At 47.3% G+C, this 16403-nt stretch overlaps 1 protein-coding gene and 1 pseudogene across 1 annotated transcript in view; both read left to right on the top strand.

Annotated features, from left to right (window-relative positions):
• The window catches only part of LOC126154484 (espin), a 485111-nt gene that overhangs the window by 180891 nt on the left and 287817 nt on the right, over window positions 1–16403 (top strand). The gene's annotated exons all lie outside the window — the stretch shown is intronic.
• LOC126164158 (5S ribosomal RNA) lies at window positions 13176–13293 on the top strand (annotated as a pseudogene).

Genomic DNA, 16403 nt, shown 5'->3' with positions numbered 1-16403 from the left:
CAAGAGCATTTCCAACCGCTCCTCGTAAGCAAAATGCGTGTCTGCCCTCGTCTCCCAAGAAAACCATTCCATTTCCCGTCCACATCGTACAGTACCAAACCCAACAGTGTCCCTGTTTGTTGCCACACATATGCAGAGCGAAGTGGACTCTGCAATGTGCACAGGTGCTGCCCTCTGTACGGCATCATATCGAACAGGCATTTGAACTGCCAAATGCAACGCGTTCGCCTCCAAGCAAATGGCAGATGAAACTCCGTCGTGTCCACTCACCCGGCATATCTGCGACCATTTCGACTCGCATGGCGGGTTATATACCTGTCTTCCTGGCGGCGTATGACGCTGCTAAATGACGCCTAGCGCCGAACACCAAAGGATGCGGGCGTGGTTTGCTTTGTGAAGCTTGTTTATTATAACCCATTCTACCAGCCCTTGCATTTTTACATTGATTTTAGTAACACCCTGTACATTTCGTTGTCACGCCATGATATGTGCCTTAACTGTGGATGGCAATGAGCGCATTTCAGATTTTTTACATTCACTTCATATCTCAGTTTACGTTTTACTTCAACGGTTCGTACATTGAACTTCGTGGTATTCGAAGGTTTTGAAACAGTGACCACAACAGTTGTCAGCAAATCAATTCCTTATTCACTTGAAATTCAACTTCTCAGATCTATTATCAGTATATCTTCTTCATTCATTACTTTTTACTAGCTTTTCTTATGACATTCCGACAATATCGAATTCATCGGGGTTGAATGATACTACTTGTATCTCACTGGTCCCTGGTCACCTAGTGGCGAAGAATAAGTTGGTAGTGACTGATTGAACTACAAACCAAGAAAACACCGAAAAAATCACTTAGTTTAACGTGAGATACATTCATACTGATCAAAACTCCGATAACATTAGGATGTAAGAGATGTGCAGTCGATTCTGACCTTCCTCTGATGCATTTGATTAAGCTTGGACGTTTCAAACTTTATTTGTTACCTGTCTAAATTTCTAGTTTTGTTTATAGATGCATCTGAATATCACAGTGTTCCTTTAGTAAATGACGCAGCGTGGAAACTTAACAGTAAATACACAGAGAATTTTTGTTTTTCCTGCATCATTGACAATACTTTTGTCTAAATGGTTCAAATGGCTCTGAGCACTATGGGACTCAACTGCTGTGGTCATAAGTCCCCTAGAACTTAGAACTACTTAAATCTAACTAACCTAAGGACATCACACACATCCATGCCCGAGGCAGGATTCGAACCTGCGACCGTAGCGGCCGTGCGGTTCCAGACTGTAGCGCCTTTAACCGCTCGGCCACTTCAGCCGGCTTCCTCTTTTGTCTGTTTCTATCAGAGAATTCCTATTCTGTGTGCAGAGTGGGATTGGTAGTCTGCTCCAACAAAACTTTGTTATTTATAGTACAAGGTGGCTGACGGGAAGTGACACATTTTGATTATTATGAGCTTTAGCGTGTATTTACATCAACATAACGTATAGATAACTTTTCTAATTCTTTTACCGTTGCATTGCTCAAGATGGTCACGAAAGCTTCCCATCCCGTTCTCAATCATTTCTTGAGAAATGGCCTCTATCTCTTCCTGGGCTTTCAGCTCATCAGTATTGTAGAGTTGCCGTGAAAAAACGTCATTCTCGCGATAACCCAACAGTAAACAATAAGGGTTTGAAATATCAGGTGATCTCGCCGGCCATGAGATATCACCTAATCGTATGGGTAATCGATGTGGAAAGTGGCGCCTCAGTGTAGTTACGGAATAACGGGCCATACGGGCTGTAGCCCTATCTTGCTGCCGGCCGTAGTGGCCGTGCGGTTCTAGGCGCTACAGCTTGGAGCCAAGCGACCGCTACGGTCGCAGGTTCGAATCCTGCCTCGGGCATGGATGTGTGTGATGTCCTTAGGTTAGTTAGGTTTAATTAGTTCTAGGCGACTGATGACCTCAGAAGTTAAGTCGCATAGTGCTCAGAGCCATTTGAACCTATCTTGCTGAAAATACATCGCGTTAAGACGGCAATGTCCATGCAGCTGTGAAGTGAAGAAATTGGTGATCATGGCCAAAACCGCTCGGAACTGGCACACACTGGCCGGCTGTTACTGTCTTCCAAAAAATTATATCCAATAATTTCAATGGACTTCCCAACAAAATATAAGATGACAACCTTTGGACTACCAGCATCTTTTCATGAAAGAATCTTCGGGCTTATTGTACCTGAGTAGTACTTGAGATTTTATTTATTGACAAACCCGTTTAGATGAAAGTTTACTTCACCAGACATCACAAGATTTGTCAGAATTGTGTCATATTGCACATTTATGTTCAGTTACGTTGTGCAGAAATTGTGGCTACTCGCTTTGTCCGCCGGCCGTAAATGATGAGCCACAAGTATGAAACGCTGAATTCTGTTTCATAATCGTCTGCAAAGACGTGCGATGGATTTGTGACTTTCTAGAAGGTCGATGGACACATCGCTGTGGGATCCGTTGCAGATCTGCACGAACTCGTCGGATGTTTTCCGGCGTTCGATCTGCGATTTCAGGTCCGTTATGTTTCACACTGGATATCGATCCCGTCTCACGCCATTGTCTTAACCACCTGAATATCGCCCTGCTGCCTGGAACGCGGCAATGGCGGTCTCTTCTATTGTGAATTGTGCCTTGGACTGCCGCAACGCTCTAAACACGACAAGACACATCCACTGCCTCAAAACCTACGTGCACTCGCCAACATTCTATACCAAGTGGCATACTATACGGGGTGTCTCGGACATTTTGGATCAAATTGAAATGAGTGATAGTGGGTCTACAAGCGATTACATTGAGATAAGGAACCAATGGTCGAAAATGCGTATTTATTTTGTTATGGACATGCACTGCGCATACCGCATAAGAACGTAGCTTTCAGTAATTGTTCAATGTGACCGCCTGTCTCAGTACACGTATTGCAATGGCACATGCACCTCGGCCTCAGGCAGTTCCACTGCATGCAATTCCGCCGAACACTCAGAAAGATCACGAGTGTCTTTTGTAGACTGGAACAGGTAGCGGGAGATAAACAGTGTACACCCCTGACCACTAAAAGGACAGAATGTCTACAACTTAGCTCACAGCACGTGTATCGTGTGATGAATGTACCGGCGCTTTAATCTGTGCCGCTCGAGCCCCACTATCCCTGTTGTCAGTTGTCCATTGCATGAGACAGCTCGTGATGTGTCCATGGTGAGATGTGTTACTGGGTACAGTGCAAGACGCATATTTCAAAGGTAGAACGTTACTCATCACGAAACTTGGCAGTCATGTATTTAATGTACGGTGAGCAAGATGAAGTGCCCGTAAAGCAGCACGAATGTACAGATAACTATTTCCCAACAGGCGTCATTGTAAAAGAAAGACATTTATCTCCGAGGATACCACATTACGAGAGACGCGATCATTCACGCCACAGAGAACCGGCCCAGGTTCTTGCCAAAGATACCAGACTTTGAGGAAAAGGAGTTAGATCGTGTAGCTGACCAGCCAGTAATAAGCACCAATCAACTTCCCCGTGAAACGGAAGGATACAGTGTGGAGAGTATTGGTAGAACAGGCGTTACACTCTTATCATAAACAACGCTTGCAAGGCCTAGGAGCGACGGATTTTGAGCTCCAAGTTCACTTCTGTCAGTGGATTATTTACTGCATGCGATAGTGCCGAATCTCATTTACTTCGTATTGTTCACGGATGAGGCCTCATTCGCCCGTGGTAATGTTCTCAGCAGCCGCAGCAGCCATGTCTGGAGTGATGACAATCCTCATTCCACCCATATTGGTGGCCACCAACGACGATTCTTTGTCAATGTATGAGCGGACATTGTGCAAGATCACCTAATAGGACCTTATTTGCTGCCTCCCTATCTGGTCCACGTCACATGGTATCCCTGCGAGATGTGCTGCCACAGTTCTTGGAGACTGCAACCCTTGTTGTCAGCGAAAGGACGTGGTTTTAAAGCGAAGGTGCGACAGCCAACTTCGATGTTAATGTCCACAACACATACCCTTATCTTTGGACTGGAAGTGGAGGTCCTGCCCATGGCCAGTACGACCGCCGGACTTTATCCCCAGGGGTTACGTTAAGAGGTTGGCGTATGAAACCCCCGCAGAAATGAAAGAAACCTGCTTTCACGGGACCAACCTGCCTGTCTCCTGAACAACAGACACCAGGAGTCTTTGAGAAGGTGCGTCAGAACTTCTTGCACCGTTGCCATGCATGCACTAAGACTGGCGATCGTCACTTTGAACAGTTACTGTGAGCTATGTTGTTTGTCATGCGGTGTAAGCTGCTTATGCCCACAACACATTAAAAATGCATTTCTGACCATTGGTTCCCTATTTCATTATAATCGGTTGTGGACCTATTATCACCTGTTTCACTTTGACCCTAAGGGTCTGGACACCCTGTATAGGTCCGATTCGATGGCGCGGTCAAGACTTTTTCATGAAATAACAACTGCGTCGAAGCCCTTGCACTAGGAAGACCACTGCAGGAATACTGAAAACATGAGTGCGAAGGAAGCGTGCAGTGTGGACAGCGCCCTGGTCCGATGCGAACTGTCAGAGCGGCGAGCGGATATACCAGCAGAGGAGTCAGCGGCAGCGGTAGCTGGAGACGGAGGCGGCGCCGGCGGTGACTTTCCGCGGAGAAATCTGTGCCAACAGCTGCCGAGCGGCACACCGGCCGTCCCGTTCCCAGCCCGCCTCGCTGCCTGAGCACGACTCCCGCCGTCCCCAGCTCCTCTGCGCGCTCCTCTCTTGCTGTCGCCGTGGGTCCGTCATCGCAACTACACACTGTTCATCCTAAGCCTAACACGGAAATAAACAGTGCTCCCTCTACTCCTGCGGAACGTGTAGGGGGGGGGGGGGGGGAGGAGAAAAATACGGAAACACCAGAAGCCCAGCACATGATGTAGGAAGACTAATGGCATTCAAAACAGCTTCCAGCCGCACCAGAATGGATAGATACAGGTTCTGTATTGTTTTCAAGGTAACCTTACACCGTTCTTCCACAAAATCGAGGCAAGCTGAAGCAATAATGATGGATACATACTAAGATAGTTACATGTCCGAAAGAACAGATACCATCGGTGACCATGCAGCTCGTTAGAATGAAATTACAATGAAATGAACACCCTTAGCTGCTTACAGGCGTTGACATACGTCAACGGGGACAAATGAAAAATGTGTGCCCCGACCGGGACTCGAACCCGGGATCTCCTGCTTACATGGCAGACCCTCTATCCATCTGAGCCACCGAGGACACAGAAGAGAGCGCGACTGCAGGGATTTATCTCTGGCACGCCTCGGACATGTCCGAAAGAACAGATACCATCTTAGTATGTATATATAGTTAAGGCTCACCGGCCACTTGAGCATCTTCTTCTTCTGTGCGAATGCACAAACAGAACCCGAACTCTTACGGGAATCGGCAACGCGCCGCGAGTAATGAGTGTAATGGGCAGGGGCACTACGAATGTAGTGCGGGACAATACGTTGAGAATGTGAGTTTCGCGGGAGGCGTGCCAGGGATGAATCCCTGCAGTCGCGCTATCATCTGTGTCCTCGATGGCTCAGATAGATAGAGCGTGTGCCATGTAAGCAGGAGATCCCGGGTTCGAGTCCCGGTCGGGGCACACATTTTCATCTGTCCCCGTTGACCTTTGTCAATGCCTGTAAGCAGCTAAGGGTGTTCATTTCATTGTAATAATGATGGAGGTGGACAGTGATCACACATCCTTCTCTCCAAAGTAGACTGCAAAATCTCAACAATATTGAGATCTGGTGAATGTGGTGGCAAGGGGAGACGCAACAGTCCATCCTAGCGCTCACAAAATAAGTCCCGGATGACAGGATATGAGTGAACAGGAGCACTGCTTTCTTGGAAAACAGTAGCACCATTGGGGAACGAACACTGTACCATAGTGTGGACCTGATCGGCTAAAATTGGCACATAATGCTTGGCAGTAATGCGACATTGCAAAGTAACAGTTATGCCAGTGAAATACCACGATATGGCTGCGCAAATGATCACCGAAACCCCTTCATCTTTCACTCTTGCGACGTTAAGTTGGTCAAGAGTTGGAAACAGCGTGAAACAGACAACAAATGACTTCCTTCTATAGCTCCATAGCCCTGGATTTATGGCTTCGTCACCACTTTTTTCTCTTACGGGTGTTTACGTCACTGATGTGTGTTTTTGGAATTCCAGATTCAGATGGCTCTAAGCACTATGGGACTCAACATCTGAGGTCATCAGTCCCCTAGACTTAGAACTACTTAAACCTAACTAATCTAAGGACTTCACACACATCCATGCCCTAGGCAGAATTCGAACATGCGACCGTAGCAGGCGCGGTTCCGGACTGAAGCGCCTAGAACCGCTCGTCTACATCGGTCGTCTTGGAATTCCAGCTCGCCCTCCATTTCCCAGCGTAAGGAACTCCCTTTGTGTTGTTTCGCTGCTGACTGGGTTCTCGAGAGTAACATTCATTTCTGCAGCAACTTTTCCAGCTGTTGTCGTCTTATTTTTCGTCACAGTCCTCTTCAGTCATCGTCTATGACGATCACTCAATACACATTTTCGACCACGTTGTGACTTAGCGGATGGTGTTTTTTCTATTTTCCTGTGTGCAGTAGAAATCTGCGATACAGTGCGTCTTGAAGCACCAAACACTGCGGCTGCCTGGGTTACGGAAAAACCAACCATAGTTGCCGTTTGTGTACAGCTGTAACAGTGCAATCCGTAGGCTTGGCTACCACTGCATTTATGTCCAAGCATGCATCCTTGCGGTGTTTTTATATTTTTGTCCAACCCCCCCAAATCTCGCCTTTTCGAATACAGTCGCATACTTATGATTATCATACTACGTTTGTGCTATCGAGTCGCAATTCGCACATCACCTACCTGACACTTTTAATCTGCAGCTGCGAAAACAAGACGTCGAATTCCCTTTATATATGAATCGTAAACGCGGTGACCGGTAGACAATTAGTAGAACGTGGTGCGTATTGCATTTGCCAACTTTCTATGATTAATCCAAGTAATACTTTAATAAATTGCCAATTCAATATGTAACACGTATCAGCAGACCTCACTAAATCTTGATAATAACTTCGTCCAAATGCCCCCCTTTTCCTTGGATGCACTGCTGAAAGCGAACAGGCAAGGCTTTCATAATGAAACTTAATAAGAGTAAATCCTGCGGAATGGCGCTCGTTTCACGACGAACGGAAATCTTAAGTTCGTCAGTTATCTGAATGCGACTGGCGAAGACCATAGCTATGACATAACTCTGGAGGAAGTAATCCGGAGCTCTTAAATCTGGAGGACAGGATGCTCACATCACATAGCAGAAGCGGGATATAACACGCCTTGGAAAGTTTGGAGTTTAAGTACACTGACCACCTACCTAATAGCCGGTATGTTCACCTTTGTCAAGGCTAATAGCGGCACCGCGTCGTGGCATGGAAGCAATGAAGCCTCGGTAGGTCGCTGGAGGGAGTTGGCACCACATCTGCACACTTAAGTCACCTAATTCCCGTTCCCGTAAATTCTGGTGAGGGAGGCGATGAGCTCTACGCCACGTTCAATCACATCTCAGGTATGTACGATTGGGTTCACAGATCTGGCGAATTGGGTGGCCAGCACATCAATTGGAATTCTCCACTCTTTCCATGGACCACTCCACCACACCCCTGGCCTTGTGACAGGGCGCATTATCTTGTTGAAAGACGCCACTGCTATTGGGAAACGTAAACGTCACGAAAGGGCTGTACGATACCCCTTGGCCGTCATGGTGTCTTGCACGAGCTCCGCAGCACCCATGAATGCCCACGTGAATGTTGCCCAGAGCATAATGGAGCCGCCACCAGCTTGGCTCAGTCCACAATACAGATGTCAAGGTGTTGTTCCCCCGGCTCAAAAATGGCTCTGAGCACTATGGGACTTAACATCTGAGGTCATCAGTCCCCTAGACCTTAGAACTACTTAAACCTAACTAACCTAAGGACATCACAAACATCCATGCCCGAGGCAGGATTCGAACCTGCGACCGTAGTGTTCCCCTGGAAGACGACGGATTCGCGCCCTCCCATCTTCATGAAGTAAATGGTATTGGGATTTATCAGACAATGCAACGCTCTGCCAGTGCGCTAGCGTCCAGTGCCGATGGTCACGTGGCCTTTTCAGTCGTAGTTGCCGATGTCTTGGAGTTAACATTGGCACATGCATGGGTCGTCGGCTGTGGAGGCCCATCGTAGGAGTTTTCTGTGCACTGAGAGTTCAAACTCGCTTGTACTACGCCCATCATTAAAGTCTGATGTTAGTTCCACCACAGTTCGCCGCCTGTCCTGTTTTACCAGCCTGTCCAGCCTAGAACACCCGACACCTGTAATCAGTGTTAGCCACCCAACCCCACGACATCTGGACGTTGTTTCACCTTGGTTTCGTAGCGTGCTGAAGACACTCAACATCCAGATCACCGAAACCCCTTCATTTTTCACTGTTGCGACGTTAAGTTGGTCAAGCGTTTCCGAAACGCTTCTGCCGTACCTCAGAGACATGACAATCTCCCATCGGTCAAACTTAGATAGACTGCGCGCCTTCCCCATTCTACACATGGACAGCACGCTCACTGATGCTAATTGTGCCGTGCGAGTGTCTGACTAGTAGTCATTCCTCCGCCAAGTGACGCTGCTATCGCCTGGCCGGGTTTACTTCGATGGTGGGTTGGTGGTCACAATGCTCTTGTTGACGGTGTGTATACTCAGCATGTATCTTGGCTCACCTGGGCAGGCTCGCCACTTAGAGAGTTTACACGTTCCTCGTTCGGTAGATAAATGCGTGTTATAGGCTCGAGAATCGTGTCTCTACTGTAGCGCCAGATCGTGCCTACCGAGAGTACCTTGGGCCAAAAAAATTATCGGCTGGTATGTCCCGCTCCGCGCATGCGCAGTGCTACGACGCAGCCACTGTGTTTACGGTGTGCTGCGCCGTTAGCAGACACTCGGCGGCTTCATGGTCCAGGGCGCTCCGAGGGCCGTCCTTGCGCAATGGTACAGTTACCTCGCACCGGGACGCCTTCAGCTGCCCTCCTGATTTGCAGCTGCTCACAGGTTCAGGCCCACTGTCCCCAGCAGGCGCGCAACGAATTCACAAGTAAAGCAGTCGTCAACCACGGTGCGTTATGAGTGGTCGTATCGAACGTTATATGCCTGTGCCTTTCTCAGACTTTTCAATCCGTTCACCTAGTTTATAGTTACCCCTAGTTTACATGAACGCACGGCGTCTGTTCTTTCAGAAAGAACGGACACCATGTTTCATATAACTAATTCGGCTCGATGGGCTATGAATCCAAAAACATCAGTACAGAAGCACATTTACGTTCGACCTCCAGCAAGGATCTAAAATTAACGACCACAGAGGACATGGACGGGGACCGCGAATAAGTAGTGGCGTCAGGTAGGAATGTGGTTTGTCTGAGGAGCGCGCCGAGATAGTCTACGCATTTCCGATTAACATTGCGTCGGGGTGGCGCAGTGTTTAACGCAACTGCCTAGTAAGCAGGAGGTCCTGGGTTCGGGTCCTGATCCGATACACACTTTCTCTCCCGATGCAGCTGTCAAACTTCAATTTATATAATATATACCGTTTAATTTGAAATCCGAGCCACATTGCACTTCGACATTTCCGTGGCACAAGAGAAGACTGTGGTGAAAATCATGTGTAATGACCAAGCAAAATAGATACAAGGAGGATGATTAGGGTTTAAAGTGCTATCGTTGACTAGGTACTGCAGACGGAGCATAAGTTCGGGTTGGGGAAGAAATGATATCGGCCACAATCTTTTGGAAGGAACCGTAGCGGAGATAGGAGCCCGACCCTTTGTGCCTGTAGTCCTAGGTCTGTCCTTCAATTTACACTTACCATAGTCGACCCATAGCGGTGCTAATTGCTATCATGAATGTCCTTATTCCGCTTTTCAGTGAATTTGTCTCGAACAGGTTATTTCTCAGGAGGACTGCAGAGAAACTACTTGTTCAGATTAACAAAATTCAAATGGCTCTAAGCAGTATGAGACTGAACATCTGAGGTCGCCAGTCCCCTAGACTTACAACTACTTAAACCTAACTAACCGAAGGACGTCACAAAAATCCACGCCCGAGGCACGATTCGAAGCTCGGACCGTAGCAGCTGCGTGGTTCTGGACCGAAGCGCCTAGAACCGCTCGGTCGCAGCGGCCGGCTCGGATTAACAGTGTTCTTGATAGTCCGCATTGGGGAGCCCAATCAGCAGGACCAAGACGACTCATTATCACAGGGGCTCTCATCTAAAGTGATGATAATGCATCGCGTTGGTGACGAGGAAGCTCATTGAGCATCAAAAAGCGCTCAACCCACCCTCAATTTAGCTGTCCTGTTTAGACTTTACCATGTACACGGTGAACCCGTACTCCACCGACAAAATCTCATATTTTGTTCAGGAATATTTTCTAAATATGTTTTTATAAGGTAACCGTGATCTCCGTTGGATCGTTTCTGAGTAAAAATGTCGTCATGAGTATTTGGTTTATTGCTCCAGTTACTTTTATTCGTTTGAAAACACCTCCACAACAGTGAAAAAGTCTATAGAGTGTAATGCAACAACGCTCAGACCAAACAAGTAGACATTGTGTTCAGTTTGTTCTGTCAGTGACAAATGCAGTCTATCAGTTTAAAACTTCTGCACTGAGATGTCGTTGTCGTTATATGTGGTTTTTAAAGAAGTATCAGACATTCTGAGAGGTGATAGTAACAATCAAAACAAGAAAGAAACATCCAATAAACACGGGCTCTAAAATGCATATCTCTAGAGCCATGAGTACTTGTTCATCTTAGGTACTGCGATTATAGCAAAGACGGACAAGTGCTTGTAGCTCTTCAAGTATGCATTTTAGAGCCATGATTACTGTACCTTTTTGTCTTTTTTTGGTCCATACTACCTCCTCCAAAGATATGGAAAGGAAGGAGCTTTCCGTACAAGAGCTATGTTTTACATTACCGAAATGAGCAATTGCTCATAACTCTTAAGATGTGCATTTTAGAGCCCATCTTTTTCTTGTTTTCATGGTTATTACCAACTCTCAAAATATTCGACATTTTATTTAACACACTGTCCAAAACTATTTACTGACGTTTGTTTCCCACCTTGGGGAGGCACCTTCGGAGATAAACCAGGAACTGCATCGAAAAACCAAAAGAGATCATGATTCGTCACGTAATGCTGAATACAGGTTTATCTCTGGCTGGTAACATCGTTCTCGATTGAAAGTATTCGATCGGTACTCTGTTGACACAAAAACGGCGTCCATTTTTTATAATTATGATAAACAATATTCAGTGTCTCTGAACAGCTTCCGAAATTTACTCTGTTGAGACCAGTTTTACCTTGTATATAAGCGGTTACTGCACCTGGTACTCCTGTTTGTTGGAGTCGTATAGGGGAAAATGACCATGGTACCCCAGGAGCACTTACGAAATATTCATCGGCTGTGAACCGAAATTATACTTGGAATTAACATCGATCCAAAGTTCCCTATTTTACTTAAGCGAGACAGAGGTATGATAAAAACAACTTTCAACAAAATGGCTCGAGCACTATGGGACTCAACTGCTGAGGTCATCAGTCCCCTAGAACTTAGAACTACTTAAACCTAACTAACCTAAGGACATCACACACATCCATGCCCGAGGCAGGATTCAAATCTGCGACCGTAGCGGTAGCGCGGTTCTAGACTGTAGCGCCTAGAACCGCTCGGCCACTTCGGCCGGCAACTTTCCACATTTCGCTGGACAGTTGACTGCGGCTCTTACATAAGAAGGAGGGCTACCTTGATTGCTCTACTTTCCTAATACGGAGGAACGAGGAATACATGTGATACCTTGTTTTGCTATAGTGGTTGGACACTAAGCAAGAAAATAGCGGAGCCTGTCCTAAGTCTATGAGAATTCCTGTACGTACTGGTAAGTGGGTTCACTTGTGTACTATTATATTCCTCAGGCCTTTTTCCAAAACGATTAAGTTCCAGGATGATTCCTCTGAAAATGACAAGTGCTCCGCTGCTAATGACATCATACTCGACGGTTCGTTAAATTAACTTCTTTCCTTCCTTGATACGAACGCGTGGTGTATGTTTTTTTGATCATGTCCGAAAGAACACACATTACCCGGAACCCACAGCTGTGGCACATTGTCTGTAAACTGAAGGTGGAGGGGGAGAAGGGAAAGGAAAGGGACTGTTGATGTCCGCTGCTTCGGGACCTAACGCGGGATCAGCGGCGACGAGTAAAGATGTGTGCTGGACCAGGATTCGAGCACAGGATTTCCTGCTTAGTCGGCATTTGTGTTAAGCACTGCGCCACCCAACACACAGTGTTTATCGCCCCTGCACGGACTGTCTCTGCACGCCTCTCGGCCGACCCACATTTCCACGAAGCGCCAACTATCCCCTATCCCTGCCCTTGTCCTCCATGCTCGCTACTTTGGGATTCTCGCAGGAGGTCAGACGTGATCGTGCATCCGCACTGAAGAAGACGGATTCGTTTCCCATCAAGGTAAATCAATTGTATGAATGCGTGGTGTCTGTTCTTTCGTACATGGGGGACGTAGAAGGGTATTACGGATAGGTGGCGCTAGATGGAAGTGTGGGGTCAACTGGGGGCCCTGCCGAGATAGTTCACGGAGGTGCGCTGAACACTTGTGTTCGGGTGGCGCGTTGGTTAACACAACTGCCTAGTAAACCGGAGTTCTCGGGTTCGAATTCCAGTCCAGCGCACATTTTCACTCGCTGCCGCTGACTGCGTCAAGTCCGATACAGCCGACATCACTAGTAACTTTCCTTTCCTTTGTCCCCCCGCCACTTTCAATTTGCTTATAATTCTTTCCTTCCGTTTTCCTCCGAGAAATCATTAAATATAAAGGACTTCGCTAATTTTTTTGCTGTAGTCGATGAATTTAGAAACTGCTAATGCATTTTTCATGATTTGCTGTCACAGAACTTATGTAAATATGCAGAAGAAAGTGAATGTCAAGTGACATATTTCTTTACCCACGTATTCCGTGATTTTAGCGAAAATAAAGATATATGTTGCCAGCGGCCTTGCCGCAGTGGTAACACCGGTTCCCGTCAGATCACCGAAGTTAAGCGCTGTTGGGCTGGGCTAGCACTTGGATGGGTGACCATCCAGTCTGCCGAGCGCTGTTGGCAAGCGGGATTCACTCAGCCCTTGTGAGGCAAACTGAGGAGCAACTTGATCAAGAAGTAGCGGCTCCGGTCTCGTAAACTGACATACGGCCGGGAGAGCGGCGTGCTGACCGCATGCCCTTCCATATCCACATTCAGTGACACCTGTGGGCTGAGGATGACACTGCGACCGGTCGGTACAGTTGGGCCTTCCAAGGCCTGTTCGGTCGGAGTTTAGTTTAAAGATATATGTTGCCACATTCCGGCAAAATCAAAGAAGTCTCTTTCATTATGATGTGATTTTTTCTTCATACATTGTGCTCATGTGGGAGCGATCTAGATGGTTGTAAAAGAATAAACTGGTAGCCAAGATCGTAGGAATTCTTTTTATTTCATGATTACTGGTTTCGGCGAAACTAAAGCCGCCATCATCAGATATTAGGACACTTACAGGTTACAACATCAAAGCAGACAATGGTGATATTAATAGTTGCCTATAACACGCAGGCTTTACAAAATTGTCATACGTAGTACATAGGCGTCCAAGAGAGATGCCATCATAAATTTTTAGTGTCTCCATCACACGCTAGTGCAAGCTAGGTACTACCGCAACTCTGGCTCTGTTTTATAAAAACACGGCGCCTGTCGTAATAGCGAGATGCAGCATCTCTGAGTCACTACCGATGCATTCTGCATTCCTCCATCGTGTAATCGGTACGTAGGTTCGATAATGGACATGTTCGTGCTGTTTCCGGTGTGCGAGGGTGGGAGGTGTGCCCTTAGGTCCCCGCCAAGGAGTCGAGCAGGATGGTCTAGTTGGACTGGCAAACTCAGAGGGCCCGGCACGGCCCCACGGGGGCGTTTGAGTTGGCAGCGTGTCACAGGTAGAGTGCTACGCCAGTACAACAGGAGCTAGGGGAGGGTTGGGCACTGGGAGTGATTCGGTATGCATCGGCTGCCACATAGTGGCCTATTCTGCTCGCTTTGAACAGGTCAGTGGGCGGCCCAGGATTGTGATTCTCGGCACGTTGCGTGGTTGTCGTGATATCAGGCGCTCGGATAGGAGGCGGTAGTAGGGGCGGGAGCGCTGGTTTCGGTGGCGGACCACGATCTCGTGACCGTATGCAACGCCGAACACCTGACGGCCCCTGTGGCCTATGTCGACCCCTTGGTGCCATTAGAATGCGAACGCCTAGACACAGGCACCCTACGTGTAGCTGTATCTATACTTAAGTTGGACACGGGCACAAAAGGTCGAGCTGGTTTCGTCGTATGCATTCGTGCGATATTTCGGCCGGACTGGTGCCGTTGACGAGAGTAGATCCGTACGTGGCGAGGAAGCTGCGGAGCGCATCCTCGGTCGACGTCATCAGCAAGACCTCACGTATCTGAGCTTCAAACGTCCTGAAATCCACACGGCTTCTGCGTTGGTGGGAGGTGGAACGGGGCAGTAGTCAGGTGCTCAGTGCCTTTGGAGAATCAGGAAAAGTGCGTGTGTGTGTGTGTGTGTGTGTGTGTGTTTGTGTGTGTGTGTGTGTGTGTGTGTGTGTGTGTGTGTGTGTGTGTGTGGCGGTCCTTCGATTGAAAAGAGTGTACAGGGTACATGGACAGTAGCATGAGTGGTCGTTCATGACATCCTTGCCACAAAGGGGAAGTTGGAGAGAGCGCGTATCACCGGCAGCCACATAGTCCCTGAAGTGTGTACTCTCTCCCGTGGGCGGTCTGGGTGTGACCGTGGAGAGAAACGTTGTACTGTGGCCGCCTGGTTTCGGGAGCAGGCGCCACAGGAGCGGCACATGTCACTGGGGTAATGTCTCCATACGCGTCGTCTATGGGCATTAGTGTTATTCACTACCCAGGACGAAATTTGTGTAGCCTATCTGTCTGCTTCTAGAGCGAATCTCATATGCAATTGTGAGAACGTTTTCTAAACGTTCGCGTAACATCTGTCTTAGGGGGAAGAAGTAGCTGGAGGATGTGGAGTCGGAGCGATGGCGGAATGATGAGACGGCATTCAGAGACGCAATCTGAGGCGTTGTCGTAGCGCAAAATGTTCGGTTGGTGCATAAGTTCACAGCGATTATCCACAAATTTAAGAACCTCTACACATAACACCGATTACAGTCGTCGATAATATATCCTTCTTGGCTATTTACAACAGTCTGCCAATGCTGGGGTAACTTCTCGATTCCGCGACTGTAGAAATCACTTGGTTTTGAGGCGGAGGACTCGTCGAGCCATTTTCGGAGCGTATTTTCATCCGGAAAGGAAGTTCCGTGAAAGCTGTTCGATACAGAGCGAAAATGGTGAAAATCTGAGGGCGCAAAAACGGATGAATAACGTGGATGCGGAACGATTTTCCAACCCAACTCCTGTGTAATGTTTTCTGTCAGTCTAGCAGAATGCGGGCGTTAGTTATCATGGAATAGCATCATTTCACACAGCCTTTCTGGTCGTTGTTCTTGGAAAGCGTCTGCAAGACGTCTCAGTTGTCAACAATAAATGTCAGCAGTGATGGTTATATCTCGGATAAACAGTTCGTAGTACACCACACAGTCACAGTTGCACCAAATGAGTAACATTATTCGGGGTGTATCAGAAAGAATCATCCGATGCGGCACGTCTATATTTCTGAAGCTAAGAAATATATACAATGAATTTTGTTTTCTGATGAACAGGAAACTCAAAGTTTTTTTTCATACATTTTTATAGGTTTTTAATATGCCCCACTGAGATGCTCGGCGTATGTCAACGCGGTATTCAAATTGTTCCCACACTGCAGCGAACATGTTTTGAGTTAAAGCTTCCACAGCTGCTTTTATCAGATGTCTCAGTTCATTCATTGTGGTTGGTAATGGTGACACACGAACAGAGTCTTTTATAAGCCCCGAGAAGAAATAATCATATACAGTCAGGTCTGGTGACCTTGGAGGCCAGTAATGTAAAGTTGAACCATGTAGTCCAATGCCACCGATCCATCGTTCAGTAATCCTTTCATTTAAAAATTCCTGGACTTCCAGATGCCAGTGTGGAAGTGCCCCATCCCGTTGGTAAATGAAGTCGTGCGAATCAGTCTCCGACTGTGAGAAAAGAAAATTCTCAAGCAAATCGAGATATGTGCTTCCTGTAACAGT

This window comes from Schistocerca cancellata, chromosome 2 (assembly GCF_023864275.1).
Source record: "Schistocerca cancellata isolate TAMUIC-IGC-003103 chromosome 2, iqSchCanc2.1, whole genome shotgun sequence".
NCBI classification, from domain to species: Eukaryota; Metazoa; Arthropoda; class Insecta; order Orthoptera; family Acrididae; genus Schistocerca; species Schistocerca cancellata.
This window is presented reverse-complemented; position numbering and strand designations above follow the sequence as displayed.